Here is a 12,979-nt window from a genome sequence, read left to right as displayed (position 1 = left end):
TACACTAGATCGCGTGTTAGAACGCCATGTGGTGGGAGTCTCTTTGATAGTAAAAAGTTCATTAGACAGGGGATAGCCCTGCCTCCCCCCCCCCCCCCCCCCCCCCCCCCCGGTATCGGCCAACTATTGAGCAAAAGGGAATTTGACGTAAGGCCGAAAATCCTCCTGCACAGTGGTCAAAGAGGATAAGGGGTAGGCGGCCATCCTATCCAGACGATCATCAAGCTCATTACCATGGATACCCACTGACCGAGAATCCAAAGGAAAGCAACCGAAGAAATAGTATCGCCAAGATTGACGAGAAGGTCGTGGATGACAGAGACCATGGGGTGGCAGGAAAAACACCAAGCGATAGCCTGAAGACCACCCTGAGTCTAAACATAACAAAACTCGAGTGATGAAAGAGAGTTTAATAAAGCACAGGGCCTGACTGATGTCGATCAGTTACACAGTAAAAGATGGTAGCAAAAGATGGTCTTCCATACCAACAGAAGAGGTGAAAGCATATCCGTTGTCAGTTGCTGTAAGAAAACAATAGCATGCTGAAACTCCTGTAAGAGCACGCAGAACAAACAACAGAACACCGTAGGAGCGAAGGAGGAGTTTGGACACGAAAGGGATCCATCCGAATCAGGAGCTGAAGAACTAACCAAGGGGGGGGGGGGGGGGGGGGGGGGGGCGGGAGGGTCGTAGCGACAGAATGTTGGCGAGAGGACAAGGAGGGGAGATGGAAATCACAGCCAAGAGATGCGAAGCAGAGACCAATGGGGGATAGTGATGGAATAGGAAAACATGAGGTGGGACCACTGAATCAAAAGGAGATGTATCCCAGTGTTAACCAGAAAACTATCGAGATAACACTAGATCGCGTGTTGGTGTCCACCAGTGCTCCAAGAGGTACAGCGTGGAAGTGGCAGCTGATGTATATAACTCGACAGCCATAGTCCAGATGAGACAGAACTAGTGCCTGATAAAGGTGGGGAAGGGTCGAACAATCTATGCCCCAACAAGTGTGGACATGGAAGTGAAGGGTATTGCGTTTACCAGGAAACGGCCAACCTTTAAACGGTGGATATAGGACAATTGTTGCCAAACAGAAGACCGAATAAACGGGACTGGGGGTCCACTGTCACTTGTTGGGGCGTTTAGATAGAGCTCCAAATCATGATGGACCAAAATACGGTGACAGAAATCCCCCACCGTCGACTTAGGACGAGAGAATCGAAAATTGTGAGGATGTCCATGTGGAAGCTCGCCAGATGGCACGCTGGAGCTGATGATCTGCAGATGCCACCGAGTGGGAGCTAGCCCAGATACAGAAATGATCCACACACAGAGAAGGGGTGACCAATGGCCTGACAGAGGCCAAAAGTCCATTAACATCGATGGTAAAAAGGATACTTAATACAAAGGCCTGTGGAGAGCCATTCCCCTAAGTATGCGGAGAGCTTGGGATAGTGTCAACCGAAACCATTAAAAGCCAGTGGGACAATAAGAGCCAAATAAAAATCGAGAGGAGTCCCTGAAGACACCACTTACGGTGAGGTCAAACCCCAAAGGTGGACCAAAGGGGAACAAATACCGGAAGAAATACAAGAAACCAGGTCAATAGTCAGGTTGACAGAAGTAAGAACACCGAAAGAAGGGTAGAAGGGAGCAGAGAGGAAGCAGCGAGAACACGAAGGGAGAGGCGTGGAGAAGAAAATGCAGCCTGGGAAGGACAGCGATAGCTCAAGGTCCATGAGAACTATGAGCCGTCTGTGGGGGAGAGAGCGGGGGAGGAGGGGGGGTTAACTCGAGAACATTCCATGCCCATGGAATTAAATTTGGTAGGATACATATTTCACAGACATCCACTCCATGTTTCTGAGGTAAATACGTAAATTACACTTCCAGCTCATTACTATATGCAATGTACATTATTTTGTATTATTAATAGGAACATGATTCACAGCTCTCTGACTCAACAATTACATACTTCTTATGATAAAATACAGGGTCTCCATCAATTAATTCACGAAAGTGCTTACATTCATACATCAATAACCTCAGGTTTACACTGAAAATTAAAAATATGATGAAGTAAAGGAAACTAAGACGATTGTGCAAATCATGTTGGATAGAAAAAGTTAAAAAACCCTCATTAATAGTCCTGAATGAGGACTCTAAGGCAGCTCCGAATCCGTTGCCGTGCCAAGGATACTGCTGTCTCCCGCGAACAAAGTGACAACCGAACTCAGTTTACGTAGTGACTGCAAAAGTTACAGTACTTCCAAGAGCTTTCCGAAACTCTAAAACTGTGATTGATTAGAATAGCAGACAATCATTGCAAAAAACGCACGTGAGACATGAGACGCAGAGAGGACGACTGTCAACTACAGAACGCATCACATATCCGTATATAAGAGCGAGATTCTTTATCCATGGCATTCATCAGGATCATGGGGGATACCTGTTGCTCCAAATTACGCCAACACTCAAACCGAGCGCTACATCAGCGAAGTGCTGCCCTTCTTTCTGTACATCCCAAAACTATTTCGATATCACATTTTCTCCACATGATGCAACAGTTACTTAAGATTTATTTTGTGCACAATAGATTGTGATCACTCTTACACTTCATGAACTCTGCTATAACCTAAGCAGTCTAATGGGTAAGGACTGACAACTGCCACCAACGGAGTTATTTTCTCCTCCTCCTTCTCCTTCTCCTTCTCCGCCTCATTTTTCTTATCCCCTTTCCACTTTACAACTATTCACTCGCAATCAGACTACCTGGTGCCATAAATGTTACCCAATATTTATCTCTTCTTTCACTCGAATATATTCATAATTCGATAAGAAACGGAATGCTTGCCAGTTTGGCTGTCTTTAAACTGAAGAATCCTAGTCAGATGTTCTATGTCCTTATCTGCCAGTTACACAGCAGCTTTTACGAAAAACTCATTAAGACTATAGCTTCCTGTAACGTCAGCCTGACTTAACTTAATCGGCTTCCGGAAAGTATCACCCATTATCAATCTTCAAGGACACTACCGAATACTGGAAACTTTCTAGCTAAGTACTTTCGGCATCTTCAGCGTTGAAGAAGTGAAACTTACACTGAGGTACGTACTGAGGACAAATTCTATGAAGAAAATTACGAAAATCCCTGTATGTATGTCTGTACATATATATGTATACTGTCCAATCACATTACAGCGACCACTTGTCAAAATCCTCATTACTCATCTTTTGCAGCTCCGACCGTTGCAAACCCTGCAGAAGGAGAGTCAGTGAGGTCCTGGAAGGTACCCACCTCAGTGCTGTGGCCAGCTACGCTAGATTTCTCAGTTGAAGAGCCATGGCGCGAACAGCCCAATCTAGGTGGTCTCACAGATTCTCGATTGGGCTTGAATCTGAAACGTTCGGTGGATTCTGGAGTTCTTTGAACTACGCATGTGGACTGCGAGCTGTGACACGTTACACTGTCCTGCTAATAGAGGCCATCGTGAGGAGAAAAAGCAAACGAAACTGAATGTACATCTATATCTACTTGAGTACTCTACAATTCACAATTAAGTGCCTGGCAGAGGGTTCAGTGAACCACCTTCAAGCTGTTCCCTTTCCGTTCCACTATTGAAGAGCGCGCGGGAAAAACAAACACTTAAATCGTTCCGTGCGAACTCTGAATTCTCTTATTTTATTATGATTATAATTTTATCTATGTAGATGGGTGCCAACAAAATATTTTCACACTCTGAGGACAAAACTGATGACTGAAATTTCGTGAGAAAGTGCTGCTGCAGCGTAACACGCCTTTGTTTTAAAGAGTGCCACCCCAATTTGTCGGTACATACATGGCCCTCTCCCCCCTATTTCGATATAGTATAAAACAAGGGGCCCTTCTTCAAGCCGACCGGAGTGGCCGTGCGGTTCTAGGCGCTACAGTTTGGAGCCGAAGGATCGCAACGGTCGCAGGTTCGAATCCTGCCTCGGGAATGGATGTGTGTGACGTCCTTAGTTAGGTTTAATTAGTTCTAAGCGAGGCAAGTTCTAGGCGAGTGATGACCTGAGAAGTTAAGTCGAATAGTGCCCAGAGCCATTTGAACCAACACTTCTTCAAACTTCTTCGATGTTCTCCATTAGTCCTATCTGATGCGGATCCCACACCACACAACAGTAATCCATAAAATAGTGGATAAGGGTAGTGTAGGCATTCTGTGGTATATCTGTTGCATTTTCCAAGGATTTTGAAAATAAATCGCAGTCTTTGGTTTCCTTTTTCCACAACATTATCTATGTAACCGTTTCAATTTAAGTTATCCGTAATTGTAATCCCTAAGTATTTAGTTGAGTTTCCAGCCTTTAGATTCGTGTGATTTATCGTGTGACTGAAACTTAGCGGATTTTTTTTAGTACTCATGTGGATGACGTTACACTTTTCATTATTTAGAGACAATTGCCACTGTTTGCATCATACAGGTATCTTGTTTACATTACTTTATAATTCTTTCTAATAATCTGACATCTTCATAACTCGGAAAATGACAGTATCATCTGCCAAAATTTAAGAGCGCTGCTCAGATTGTCTCCTAAATCGTTCATTATTGATTACGAACAGTAGAGCGCCTGTAACAAATCCTTGAGGAACGTCTGATATTACTTTTCACTTTCTCGACGACTTTCCTTCACTTATTATAAACTGTGACCTTTCTGACAGGAAATTACAGGAAATCAAGAATCCAGTCACACTGCTGAAAAGGTGCTCCATAGGCAAACAATTTGATTAGACGTTGCTTGTAAACAACGTTGTCAAAAGCCTTCTGGAAATCTAAAAATATGGAATCAGTCTGACGTCCCCTGTCGATAGCACACATCACTAAATGGCTCTGAGCACTATGGGACTCAACATGTATGGTCATCAGTCGCCTAGAACTTAGAACTACTTAAACCTAACTAACCTAAGGACATCACACACATCCATGCCCGAGGCAGGATTCGAACCTGCGACCGTAGTGGTCGCGCAGTTCCAGACTTTAGCGCCTAGAACCGCTAGGCCAGTATATGTTCTAAAATCGAACTGCAAAGCGAAGTTAGTGATACGAGTCTGCGAATCATTGGATGTTCGGGTGGATATAGTTCCCAAGGATAGATGCATACTTGTGTTTATGTACTGTGCCTTCCAGAATGACAGATCACCCAGGGACAGCCCTCCGACCTGGACCCTTATGACTATCTTAGTAGGGTGGTGAATTAAAGATGTTCCACGGCGTGCATGCGAAGGTCCATCTGTCCGATGGAGCAACGAACGTGATTCATCCACCCAGTGGACGTCCAGCCTTCGTAGCTGAGGAACAGTAGTCAGTTTGGGTTCATAAACTAGGCACCTACTGCGGAGGCCTACACGCAGCAAAGTTCGCTGGACGGTCGTTCAGGAGACACTGTTGATAGTTCCTTGGTTAATATGGGCGGTCAGTTGCAGAACAGATACGCGTCCACTCAGGGAGACACTGTTGGTAGCACCTCGGTTCATCTGGGTGGTGAGTTGCTCAACAGTTGAATGTCTCTTCGCCTATAAACAACTAAGCACCCGTCATTCATCCGAGTCATCTATGGCCCATAGTGCACCAGCTGCCTTGGCGCCGGTTTTGGATAGCGCCATTTTGCCATACATGATATTCTTGACCCACATCGGCACGCGGTCAGTTTACAACCTTAGCCATTTCGCAAATGCTTCTACTCTTGACCTGAAGGCCAACGATCATGCGCTTTTGGGCGTCAGATAAATCGCCAGTTTCCGAATTACGACAACGACTAGGGTTTCCGCCCCTACCCGACACTTTGTACCCACCACTGCTATTGTTGCCACCTGCCGTCTGTGCTGGTTATTACACACTGACGTCTAATATAAGTGATAGCCACATTAATGCGGCTGGACTACATAAGTATGTTCCACATCTGCGCCTAAACCACTGGACCGAATCAACCAGATTTGGTAGATGTACTACTTACTATCTAGAAAGAGCTGTTGTAGGGGTATGAACCAGCGGTCTCCTGTTGGGGTGGCGGTGATAACTTGGAGATATAATGGGCGGGGGAGGAAGAGATGGACAGAGAGAACAGGGGAGGAAGAGATGGACAGAGAGGAGGAAGGATGAGATGGACAGAGAGAAAGGGAGGAGAAAATGGACAGGGGAGGAGGAGGTGGACTGAGAGAGGGGAGGGGGTGATGGAGAGAGAGAGAGAGAGAGAGAGAGAGAGAGAGTCGGAGGAGGAGATAGACAGAGAAGGAGCAGTGGAGGAGATACAGAGGGTGGAGAGGAGATAGAAGGAGCAGTCGAACATTTTTTGTATCCAGAAAGGCCCGTGCATGCGGTCGTTCATTATCCTACTGAAATGTAGGGTTTCGCAGGGATCGAATGAAGGGTAGAGCCACGGGTCGTAACATATCTGAAATCTAACGTCCACTGTACAAAGTGCCGTCAATGCGAACAAGAGGTGACCGAGACGTGTAACCAGTGGCACCCCATACCATCAAGCCGCGTGATACGCCAGTATGGCGATGACGAATACATGCTTCCAATGTGCGTTCACCGCGATGTCTCCAAATACGGATGCGACCATCATGATGCTGTAAACAGAAACTGGATTCATCCGAAAAAATGACGTTTTGCCATTCGTGCACCCAGGTTCGTTGTTGAGTACACCATCGCAGGCGCTCCTGTCTGTGATGCAGCGTCAAGGGTAACCGCAGCCATGATCTCCGAGCTGATAGTCCATGCTGCTGCAAACGTCGTCGAACTATTCGTGCAGATGGTTGTTGTCTTACGAACATACCCATCTGTTGACTCAGGGATCTAGACGTGGGTGCACGATCCGTTACAGCCATGCGGGTAAGATGCCTGTCATCTCGATTGTTAGTGATACGAGGCCATTGGGATCCAGCACGGCATTTTCGTATTACCCTCCTGAAGCCAACGATTCCATATTGTGCTAACAGTCATTGGATCTCGACCAACGCGAGCAGCAATGTCGCGATACGATAAACCGCAATCGCGATAGGCTACAATCTGGCCTTTATCAAAGTCGGAAACGTGATGGTACGCATTTCTCCTCCTTACAAGAAGCATCACAACAACGTTTCACCAGGCAACGCCGGTCAACTGCTGTTTGTGTATGAGAAATCGGTGGATAGTTTCCTCATGTCAACACGTTGTAGGTATCGCCACCGTCGCCAACCTTGTGTGATTGCTCTGAAAAGCTAATCATTTGCATATCACAGCATCTTCTTCCTATCGGTTAAATTTCGCGTCTGTAGCACGTCATCATCGTGGTGTAGCAATTTTAATGGCCAGTAGTGTATTACGCGACAGTGTGGTGTGTAAGGGATACTGCATCCCGACAGGGTGACCTGTAAGAGTTTCGCCATGAGTGGATAGTCTGATTCACCGACTACACCTTATTGTCGCTCACAACCAACCACTCTCCATTCGGACTCAGTACCGAAACGAGATTCTGCAGGGAATGGTATGTTGTGACACATTGTACACTTTGTTTCTTGTGCCCAGGAAAATGAAACACGTTTCTTCTTCTGTTGAAGTATGACAAGGGGATCCCATACGACATGCGTAATTTTCCCTGCTCGGTATATTTGTTGTAGTGCCTCTGAAGTAATCGGAGTAAATGAGACACTTTTTATTCTGTAAATGTCACATCTGTTGCTGTGTTTTCAGGATCGTAAATACACTGAGGCAAGAAATGTCATGCAATATGGAATCGTGCCTAACTTCCTTTTGCCTGGCGTTGTGCAGCAAATTGACGTGGCACGGGCTCACCAAGCATTTGGAAGTACCCTGTAGAAATACAGAGTCATGCTGCCACTATTTTTTTTCTTTTTTTTTTTTGGTCATCTGTCTACTGACTGGTTTGATTGGTTTGATGCGGCCCGCCACGAATTCCTTTCCTGTGCTAACCTCCTCATCTCAGAGTAGCACTTGCAACTTACGTCCTCAATTATTTGCTTGACGTATTCCAATCTCTGTCTTCCTCTTCAGTTTTTGCCCTCTACAGTTCCCTCTAGTACCATGCAAGTCATTCCCTGATGTCTTAGCAGATGTCCTATCATCCTGTCCCTTCTCCTTATCAGTGTTTTCCACATATTCCTTTCCTCTCCGATTCTGCGTAGAACCTCCTCATTCCTTACCTTATCAGTCCACCTAATTTCCAACATTCGTCTACAGCACCACATCTCAAATGCTTCGATTCTCTTCTGTTCCGGTTTTCCCACAGTCCATGTTTCACTACCATACAATGCTGTACTCCAGACGTACATCCTCAGGAATTTCTTCCTCAAATTAAGGCCGGTATTTGATATTAGTAAACTTCTCTTGGACAGAAATGCCTTTTTTGCCATAGCGAGTCTGCTTTTGATGTCCTCCTTGCTCCGTCCGTCATTGGTTATTTTACTGCCTAGGTAGCAGAATTCCTTAACTTCATTGACTTTGTGACCGTCAATCCTGATGTTAAGTTTCTCGTTGTTCTCATTTCTACTACTTCTCATTACCTTCGCCTTTCTCCGATTTACTCTCAAACCATACTGTGCACTCATTAGACTGTTCATTCCGTTCAGCAGATCATTTAATTCTTCTTCACTTTCACTCAGGATAGCAATGTCATCAGCGAATCGTATCATTGATATCCTTTCAGCTTGTATTTTAATTCCACTCCTGAACCTTTCTTTTATTTCCACTATTGCTTCCTCGATGTACAGATTGAAGAGTAGGGGCGAAAGGCTACAGCCTTGTCTTACACCCTTCTTAATACGAGCACTTCGTTCTTGATCGTCCACTCTTATTATTCCCTCTTGGTTGTTGTACATATTGTGTATGACCCGTTTCTCCCTATAGCTTACCCCCACTTTTTTCACTATCTCGAACAGCTTGCACCATTTTATATTGTCGAACGCTTTTTCCAGGTCGACAAATCCTATGAACGTGTCTTGATTTTTCTTTAGCCTTGCTTCCATTATTAGCTGTAACATCATAATTGCCTCTCTCGTGCCTTTACTTTTCCTAAAGCCAAACTGATCGTCACCTAGCGCATTCTCAATTTTCTTTTCCATTCTTCTGTATATTATTCTTGTAAGCAGCTTCGATGCATGAGCTGTTAAGCTGATTGTGCGATAATTCTCGCACTTCTCATCTCTTGCCGTCTTCGGAATTGTGTGCCACTATAGCCGTCCATAATTGCGGAAGTGTTGCCAGTGAAAGTATGTGCATGAAAAGACTTCTCGATTAAATTCGATGGGATTCATGTCGGGCGATCTGGGTGGCCAAATCATTCACTCGAAGCCAGGATGTTCTTGAAACCAATTACGAACAATTCTGGCCTGGTAATATGACATCTTTGTTTGGGAACATAAAGTCAATGAATGGTTGCAAGTGGTGTCCATGTTGGTGAACATAACGAACATTACCATTTCTAGTCAATAATCGGTTCATCTGAACCGGAGTCCGCAGTCCATTCCATGTAAACACAGTTCAATCTGTTATAGAACAACCACCAGCTTGCACAGTGCCTTGTTGATAACTAGGGGTCCATGGCTTCGAGGGGTCTGCGCCATACTCAGAACCTACCATCAGTTCTTACCAACTGAAATCTCAAGTCATCTGACCAAGCCACGGTTTTCCTGCCGCCTAGGGTCCAAGTGATTTGGTCACGAGCTCAGGAGAGGCGCTGCAGGTAAAGTCGTGCTGTTAGCAAAGACATACGCGTCTCTTGTCTGCTGACATAGCCCATTGATGCCAAAGTTTGCAGAGCTGTGCTAACAGACGCGTTCGCCGTACGTCCTACATTGATTTCTGCTTGTCCGTCAGCACTGACAACTCTACGCAAACACCGCTGCTCTCGGTCGTTAACTGACGGATGTCAACCACTGCGTTGACCGTAGTGGCAGGTAATGCCTGAAATGTGGCATTATCGGGACGCTCTTGACATTGCGGAAGTCAGAATATTGATTCCTAACGATGTGTCTAGCACCAATTACCATTCCGCGTTCGAAATCTGCTGATTCCCATCGTGCATCTACAATCACGTCGGAAACACACCTGAATACGAATGACTGCTTTGTCAATGCACTGCCCTTTTATACCTTGTGTATGCGATACTATCGCCATCTGTATATGTGTATATGGCTATCCCATGACTTTTGTCACATCGATAATTTCCACTGGCGGGCGAGAAACGATTGGTATGCAGGCGTCTGTGGCGTGGATGTTTTTCTGTAGGCCTGTCGCACCATGAAGAATTGCCACCTGAAGTTAAGCGGCCGCTCACCAGCTTCAGCGCAGAGTACTAGTGCGAGGCTGGTTATAAAAGGCAGTGGCCAGCCTAACCCTTCATGGCGCACCAAGTCTAGCACTTAAGTAATGGGTCTTGCAGACCCATAATCCTCCGGCCGCTGTGGCCGAGCGGTTCTAGGAGCTTCAGTTGGGAACCGCGCGACTGCAACGGTCTCAGGTTCGAATCCTGCCTCGGGCACGGATGTGTGCGATGTTCTTAGGTTAGTTAGGTTTAAGTAGTTCTAAGTTCTGATGACCTCAGATGTTAAGTCCCATAGTGCTCAGAGCCATTTGAACTATTTTGAACCAGACCCATAGACCGTGCACCCATCAAGTCGAGAAAACACGAAGACTCCGTGAAACGAACAGACAGGTTTTACCTGCACCTCAGGAATTACTGCTAATCAGTTTTAAAAGGTTTAGCGTTCTTATGGACTGTAGTTCAGGATCCTAAGGTGTGGCAAGTAGGCAAATCGTGTATGAAGCCCATAAAATTAAGAACAGTGATTCTCATTCTCAACTCAGTAAAGTTAAAAATACAACCTTAAGAGATTAAGACAAACACAAACTACTCGGTTGAGAAATTGAAGCCTCCCTTTTCCGCCATTCATCTAACTTTCTAAAAACTTGTTGCAACTGAGGAGTTGTTCTCTTGTTTAAAGTGCTCAGAGAAGCCGTCACCGATTTGACATTTAAAATAACTTGTCAGAGGATACTGAGCTTCCAAGTAATATCGTACGACTTCTCTATGTCAAAAAATACACCCATTAAGTGGTGCCTGCACAGGAAAACATGTTGCATAGTCACTTCAATGAGGATGTGGTTATCATATGTGGAGTGTCACATCCTCAGCTTACAGTGGAAGCGACGAGAAGACGTCTGAGCTCTAAGAATGCCGGCAAGGCGGCCTGTGACCATCTTCACCAAGGTCTTCCCCACACAGCTAGTAAGATGGAAACTACGATAGCTACTCGGTCGTGTGCGGGCTTTACTAGATTTTTAAAGTGGAACTGAAATTCCTTCTCCCTGAGAGTCAAGAAAGTGTCCTGAACCCAACATCCAGTTAAAAATAGCGGGCACAATTTCTTTGCTTCACCCTGTGCAGCAAAAAGCTATAAGGGACCCTGTCGTGACTACGTTCTTGCAGTGCAGAAATACGATGCAATGTTCCTTCGAATGTAGCATGCATGTCCAAAGGAATAGGCACTGCGGCGTCTACAGCCGTTGTATGAAATACATCAGCTGTGTAATGGAATGATGACAATGAAAGTTTGTGCTCGACCGGAACTCGAACACGGATCTATGGCCGCCTTAGCATTAGGCTATCCGAGCACAGCTCACGGCCAGACATAAACTTCCAAGTGTCGTCAACCATGAGTCTACAGCCTGCAGACGTACATTGGTTAGTATATTCCTGTACAGAGCAGACTTTGTAATAGAATTCGCTTGCCCGGTATCGGGGGATAAATACGATAATGCAGTGCCTATATTGTTCGGAAGAGCAATGCAATGTTCCTTCGGAAATGCATGTGTATATGGAAGTTTGCATCTGGCCGTTAATCGTACTCGGATAGCCTAATGGTAAGGCGAAAGCTTGCGATCAGCGGGAAATTCGGGTTCGAGTCCCGGTCCGGCATAAATTTTCATTGTCTTAATTCCATTACACAGCTGATGGTTGTCACTATTTCCAACCACGAATCTATTTCACTGTCGTGACTAGTTGATTTGTCACAAGCCGCAGATAATGCACAATCCTGTTCACACATAAAATGGGCAGTTGCACTCTTTATCGTTGGTGGAACTGAAGTCTCAAGTGCCCTTCTCAGCGGACTCACTGCATCATCGGAAAGGCATACTATGAATTGAAATTGCGATAATTTTGGCGAAATATTCCGCCTCTGTATAAACGGGATGATCTGGAGACTTCCGTTTCTTATTACAGTGAACATTGGGTTTTTTCCGGAAATTCTCTTGATGGTGCCTCATACGAGTGTACCGTTCATGGAATGGTTTATGATATTACTTGGCTATAGTATAAAGCACTAGAACGAGAAGTGGTATCTAAGACGAAGAAAAAATTAATGAACTAAACTTTGGTTCAAATGGCTCTGAGCACTATGGGACTCAACATCTGAGGTCATAAGTCCCCTAGAACTTAGAAGCAGCCCCACGGTTCCAGACTGTAGCGCCAGAACCGCACGGCCACCGCGGCTGGCGAATTAACCTTTGACAAAAGGTTAAAGATACTATGAAACGACAGAAAACTAAAGAAAATCAATGACGAAAATCAAGAAGAGTTCCCACAAGTGATAACTGTCGTAGAAGCGTTCTAGGATTCTCATGATCTAGAAACAAATTATTACTGATGTTGTTGTTGTCTTCAGTCCTGAGACTGGTTTGATGCAGCTGTCCATGCCACTCAATCCTGTGCAAGCCTCTTCATCTCCCAGTACCTACTGCAACCTACATCCTTCTGAATCTGCTTAGTGTATTCATCTCTTGGTCTCCCTCTACGATTTTTACCCTCCACATTGCCCTCCAGTGCTAAATTTGTGATCCCTTGATGCCTCAGAACATGTCCTACCAACCGATCCCTTCTTCTAGTCAAGTTGTGCCACAAACTTCTCTTATCCCTAATCCTATTCAATACCTTCTCG

This window comes from Schistocerca gregaria, chromosome X, assembly GCF_023897955.1.
Source record: "Schistocerca gregaria isolate iqSchGreg1 chromosome X, iqSchGreg1.2, whole genome shotgun sequence".
NCBI lineage: Eukaryota > Metazoa > Arthropoda > Insecta > Orthoptera > Acrididae > Schistocerca > Schistocerca gregaria.
Note: the sequence above shows the minus strand (reverse complement) of the source record.